This window comes from Dasypus novemcinctus, chromosome 1 (genome assembly GCF_030445035.2).
Source record: "Dasypus novemcinctus isolate mDasNov1 chromosome 1, mDasNov1.1.hap2, whole genome shotgun sequence".
Classification (NCBI taxonomy): Eukaryota; Metazoa; Chordata; class Mammalia; order Cingulata; family Dasypodidae; genus Dasypus; species Dasypus novemcinctus.
In genome coordinates this window covers 38,173,906-38,179,669 of record NC_080673.1, presented here as the reverse complement: position 1 = coordinate 38,179,669, position 5,764 = coordinate 38,173,906, and the positions used below count along the sequence as shown (strand labels likewise).

General features: G+C 35.7%; 1 pseudogene; it reads right to left on the bottom strand.

The window, feature by feature from the left end:
• Nucleotides 1-3,291: 3,291 nt before the first annotated feature.
• On the bottom strand, nucleotides 3,292-4,206 carry LOC101442796 (maspardin-like; annotated as a pseudogene).
• Nucleotides 4,207-5,764: the final 1,558 nt, after the last annotated feature.

Below are 5,764 nucleotides of genomic sequence, written 5' to 3'. Positions count from 1 at the left end.
TGAGTTTCAAAGGAAGAAGGCTTTTCACAGGAGTTTGGAGGAATATTGAATGGGCAAGTGCTAATAGTTATTTAGCACTTACTGTGTATTGGGTTCTGTGCTAATTACCTCATATATCCTAACTCATTTAATTTCACCTATAAGGTAAGGAGCATTATTACCCCATTTTACAAATGAAGAAACTGAGGTTCTGGAACATTTAATAGCATGTGCATGGTACATAGCTCTGATTCCATCCCAGGAGTTAAGCACCAAAGTCCACACTTGTAGCCACGTCACTGTCCTGCTGATTGTGTCTCACAAGCCCAGCCAGGCTCTGTGGTAGACTAGAAAGTTCAATAACAAGCAGCCTCCATTCTTGAGGGCTACTGAGGAGGTAGAGCTCATGGTGGGGGATCACTCAAATCAGGCAGACCACAATTGGTCCATGATAGCATCAACTCCTTTGTGTTTCCCAGGGCCCATTTTATTTGGTATTTAAACATAATAGCATGTCTTTGAACTCTGTGTTAATGTGTAAACTGCCTCAGGCCTTTTCAGGAGTGGGTGTGGTATAATTTTTAAATAAATGGTTACATTAATTATTAACTGTAAGTATTCAATTACATAAGTGGATGGATTCACATGTTTCAAAGAACTTATACACTTTCTGACTAAAGGGAGAATTAGCAAAAAAGAAACTAAAATATGCAATCTTGAAAAATACATGGTTCTGTTTATTTTCTGGTATTAATAACCTTTATAACAACCAGTTTAATTGGGGTTTTCCTCCTTATTTTTCTTTTAATTTTTGCTACCTACCAAATGCTATCTTAAAAACCAAGGGCCCGAAAATGTTAGAAGGTATTACTATGTAAAGGAGAAGCCAATTTTAGTTGGCTCATTTTAAATTCTATTTATTTACTTAGGATTAAAGCCCAAAGAATCTTTGAATAAAGTGCTAATCCTGTGAAGCACTGACATGCTAGATCCTCAGCATTAACTGAGAAACCATTTCTTCTTACAGAGTTACTCTTTGTCAAAAGTGTGACTGAAGAAGATAAGACATATGGAAACATGAATTTATACAAAAGGAAATTTATGGTATAATTATAAATTGCACCTGGGACTCACAATCGGAAGCCTTTGTCTCATGATCATGTTTAAGAACTCTGGTAAATATAAATACGTTCTTTCAAAATGTGATTCTCAGGTTTAATTTGCAAATGTATCTGCTGCGTGAAGTATAGACAAAAAGTTTGTCCTAATCATGAATGTGATCATGGGTAGTTTAATCCAAAGTGAGAGTGGATTTGTCAGCTGGAGAGCCTAAATCAGGTAAATTTGAAGACCAAATAATTTTTTTTTTAATCTGAAAGTTTCACTGAGGCAGTTTTGAAAAAGTACATTGTGCACCTTTGATTTCTTGTATAACTAGAAGGCTTATAGACCAAATAGTCCTACACAAGAAGAATTGGAAACTTAGCACATGAGATTATCCTTTACATCTATTATCACTCCAATCTTTGGGAAAAATTATTTCATGGAGTTAGGAAGTAAAGCTAGAAGGAGTTAGTGAAATTCAACACAAACCGATTTAACTAATAATTTTTCAGTATGTGGTTTGTAAGTCTCTGCGCTTCCTGTTCTATCTATATCTGTATAGGAGGCTGGGATAGGACAAGTAAGAATAAATTTACAGTCTATCCTCATAGGTTGCTGAAAATAAACCTGAATTTTGGGTTTATCATTTTCTTGTTTATCTTTATAGTTTAGACACTTATGTATATATCCCTAAAAATCTATTGCTTAGTTTTATATAATGTTGAACTTTATATTAATTGAATTATGCTGTTTTCTTTCTTCTATAGCTTGTTTTTTTCACTTAAAATTATCTTGAGTTTTATCAGTGTTGCCACATGTAGCAATAATTCATTTTTTATCATTGTTTAGTATGCCATTTTATGCCTAAATGAATATGTATACACATTATAGCTTATGTATATGCTATAATTTACCAACTTATTTTTGTTTTGAATGAACATTAAAAATTTTATAGATTTCCATTTGTCTGTTTTCTCTTCACAGATATAGCTACCTTGAATATTCTTCTACATTTGCTGATATTCATATGCATACATTTCTCTAGGTATTTACCTAGAAGTAGAATTGAGTCATTGGATATGTGCATCTTTAATTTTACTAACTGGATAATGACAAATTGTTTCCAAAGTACTCATTTACACTCATACCTGCAGTGTTTGAGTGCTTGAGATTCTAACATTTGATATTAGCTGTCATTTAAATGATTGCCAGTGTGAATTGTACAATCTTGTGGTCTTAATTTGCATTTCTTATATGTTCTTTTCCAATCCTGTTGCTTTAACTGGTAAATGCCCTTTTGTGTCTTCACTCATTTTTTCTATTGGTTTTTCTTTTTCTTAATGATTTCAAGTTATCCTGGAAATTAATCCTTAGCTAGATATATATGTTGTAAATGATTTCCTCCCAATTTAGGCTTTCTGGAGTTTATTGATGAACAAAATTACTCATTTTAATGGAGTTCTTTGTATCAAACTTTCTCTTTATGATTTGCTTTAGCTGACTTTTTAAAGAAATCCTTACCTAATCTGAGATCATTTATTCTTTGATATTTCCTCCCAAATGTTTTAAAGTTTTGCCTTTCAAATTTAAGCCCTGAATTTCTTTAATGTATTTTTTTTCACTGAATTGAATTTTTATTCCAAGTGATTGTGTTGGCTAGAAAGACAACAGCTAAAACTCAAAATAATTTGCTTAGTTAGAAATTTAAAAGTAGTTGATTTAGAGGAGAGCAAACAGTGAGGAGATAACCTTGGCACTCTGATAATGGTTATAACCAAGGAAGCAAAAAAATAACCAATGTCCTAATACACAATTGGTTACGCAGCATTTACAACAAATAACATAAAAAGAAAGAGAGAGAGAAGTAAAGAAGAGAATGGAAAAGCAAAGAAGTCCACAAAAGTTCCAAACCTCAGAAATTAACCTTCACTAAAGAGCACAGTGGTGAAGGCTTCTGGTAGCAAAATTTTCACAGTTCTTAAAATGGGAGTCTTCAAATTCAAAAGCTAAAAAAACCAACATAATAAACAAACAAAAAAACAAAAAAACACTGAAGAGGGGACAGTTACGCTGGCTTAGGAGACGTGCCGCCTGTGGCGAAGTCACAGTTAAGTCGTTGTTCCAAAGCGCGAGCAAGACAGAGCGCGCTGACCTCGCTGCTTGTTCAAGGACACACTGGGTTGACTCCTCAGTAAGGGAGAAGCTAGGCTATTGCTCCTCCGGACTCATGCTGAGGTCGCTTTTCTGGACCTCAAGTTTCTGGTCACTGACCATCGACGAGTCAATGGCCATGTATTTGGTTCCGTGCAATTGCAGCAAATGTACTCGTGCATAAAGCTTCACCGCTGCGGCTCGGCACAGGTACGGGAAATTGCCCACTGTTTTAAGGCGAGCCCTGGAAGCGTTTGGATATACTTTGTACCTTCTTTCTTCTTTAGCTTCGTTGAAAGTGCACTCTGGTCAAACACATCCATAATAGTTACAAGTATGTCCCGAATTTTATGAGGCTCCACATAAGAATTTTGACAATTCAGCCCAAGTCTGGAGGCCAGTTCACTGTGACCCAAACTTTCCAGGCTATCCACCGTGAAATCAATGGTATCAGCCATTATTGGGCCCACTGGCCCAGATGAAAAATTTCCAAGGACTATTATGTTTAGCATAAATGCTGGCATCAGCCAAAAGCCTTTTGCAGTCCAAGTTTGGTTAAAGATACAGGTGTCACTGAAGGAATTGCAGAGGATGAGGGAATGGACTCTGTGAGATTTATGAGTGTACTCAGCAAATTTCTGGGCCAAAAAGCCTCCCGGGGAAGCCCCAAAAAGAAGAACTTTATCTAATTGCAGATGGTCTAAAAGTTTTCTGAATCCATCACAGAATTCAAGATGGTCCCAATAAACAACTGGATACTGCAAAGCTATAACCCGGTAACCCCATCCAGTCAGGGCCAAAATCTGCTGGAAAAATACATGCGCAGTTCCACTCACTGGGGAGAGAAATATGAGTGGACACCTGATACTCCCGGGCATCGTAGAGCGACCATATCTTACTGTCATCATCATCTACGATAATCTTTTTAAGGAGGACTGTGCTTCTAAACCAGTTACAATCAGGAGAGCCCATGATTAGGTGACATGGAGGCTAACCCTGCCACGGTTGCCCCCACGTTCCTTTTCCTCTCCAAGGTGGCTCCCCTCTCCAGTGCCAGCACCAGGTGGGGACGAGCCTGGGCCTGCTCAGCTCTTTAACATAGTCTCAATAAAGTTTTATAATTCCTCATATCTGGAGACAATTTTATGTTTCTTTCTTCATAGTCTGTTAAGGTAAAGTATTAGAGTAAGAGATTTGATAACATTAAGTCAACCTTGCATTCCTAGAATCAATCCATCTTGAACATGATATACATTGCTCAGTTTAGCTTGTGATAGATTTTTTCTATGATTTTTGTATCTGTCATTGGGAGATTAATTGAAAATTTTCCATGGTTTGATTCCAAAGCTATATGTGTATTTTAAAGATGTGTTTGTTTATTTCTCCTCCCCCATCCCCCACACCCCCTTTGTTTACACTCAGTGCCTGCTCTCTGTGTCTGTTCCTTGGAGGTGCTTGAGCCACCTCCGCTCCCTGCTTGTTGTGTTTATCGTTGTGTTTTTCTTCTTGCATCATCTGGTTGACGTCAACTTGCTGTTTTGCTGGTCTTCTTTAGGAGGCACCCCAAACCAGCCCAGGACCTCCCATGTGGTAGATGGGCACCCAACTACTTGAGCCACATCCGCTTCCCCCAAAGCTATATTAACCCAACAAAATTATTTGCATTATGTTCTCTCCTTTTTTCTATGTTCTGGAAGTAGGTTAAAATGATCTTTTCCTTTTATAGAGCATGTCTATAAAGCTATTTGTACCTGGTGCTTTCTATGTGGGAAAAAAGCTTTACTGATTCATTTTAAATGAATCAGGGGGATTCAATTTTTCAGTTTTTCTCAAATTAATTCTATGGTATATTTTTCCAGGAACATGTCATTTTATTTCTTTCAAATGTATTACCATAAATCAAACACAACATATTATATTTTTAATCTTTTGCATTTGCAGTAATTCCCCTATGTTGTTCTGACATTGTTTCTCTATGCTTTCTCCATTTTTATCATGTTTAATCTTGCTAGAGGGTTGTAAATTTTATTATTTGTTCAAAGACCAATATATGGCTTTTTTCCCCACTCTGTTTTATGTTTATCTTCTATTTCATTCATGTCTGCTCTAATCTTTATTTCCTAACTTTTCCTTCTTATGTTGCTCTTTATTTTTCAGTCTTTCTTCTTTTCTCATATAAAGATTTAAGTCTATAAATATCAAGTGCCTACATCCTGCATGTTTTGAAATTGTGTGCTTTCAATATTTTTCATTATAATTTTCTAATTCCTATTATGTTGCCTTTTACCTCATGAGTTATCTAGAAGTATATTTTTTGTATGTAGTTTTTTTATGTATCATTTTGTTACTGATTTCTAACCTAATTATATTTATGATAAAAGAATGATCTATTGATGCTATTCAATAGAAATGTCTTTAGATTTGCTTTAGAGCTTCATATATGGTTACTTTCTTAGATGTTCCTTGTATGCTTGAAAACAATGTGCACTCTGTATTTAGTAAGTGCAGAAATGCATATATATCTTTTAGT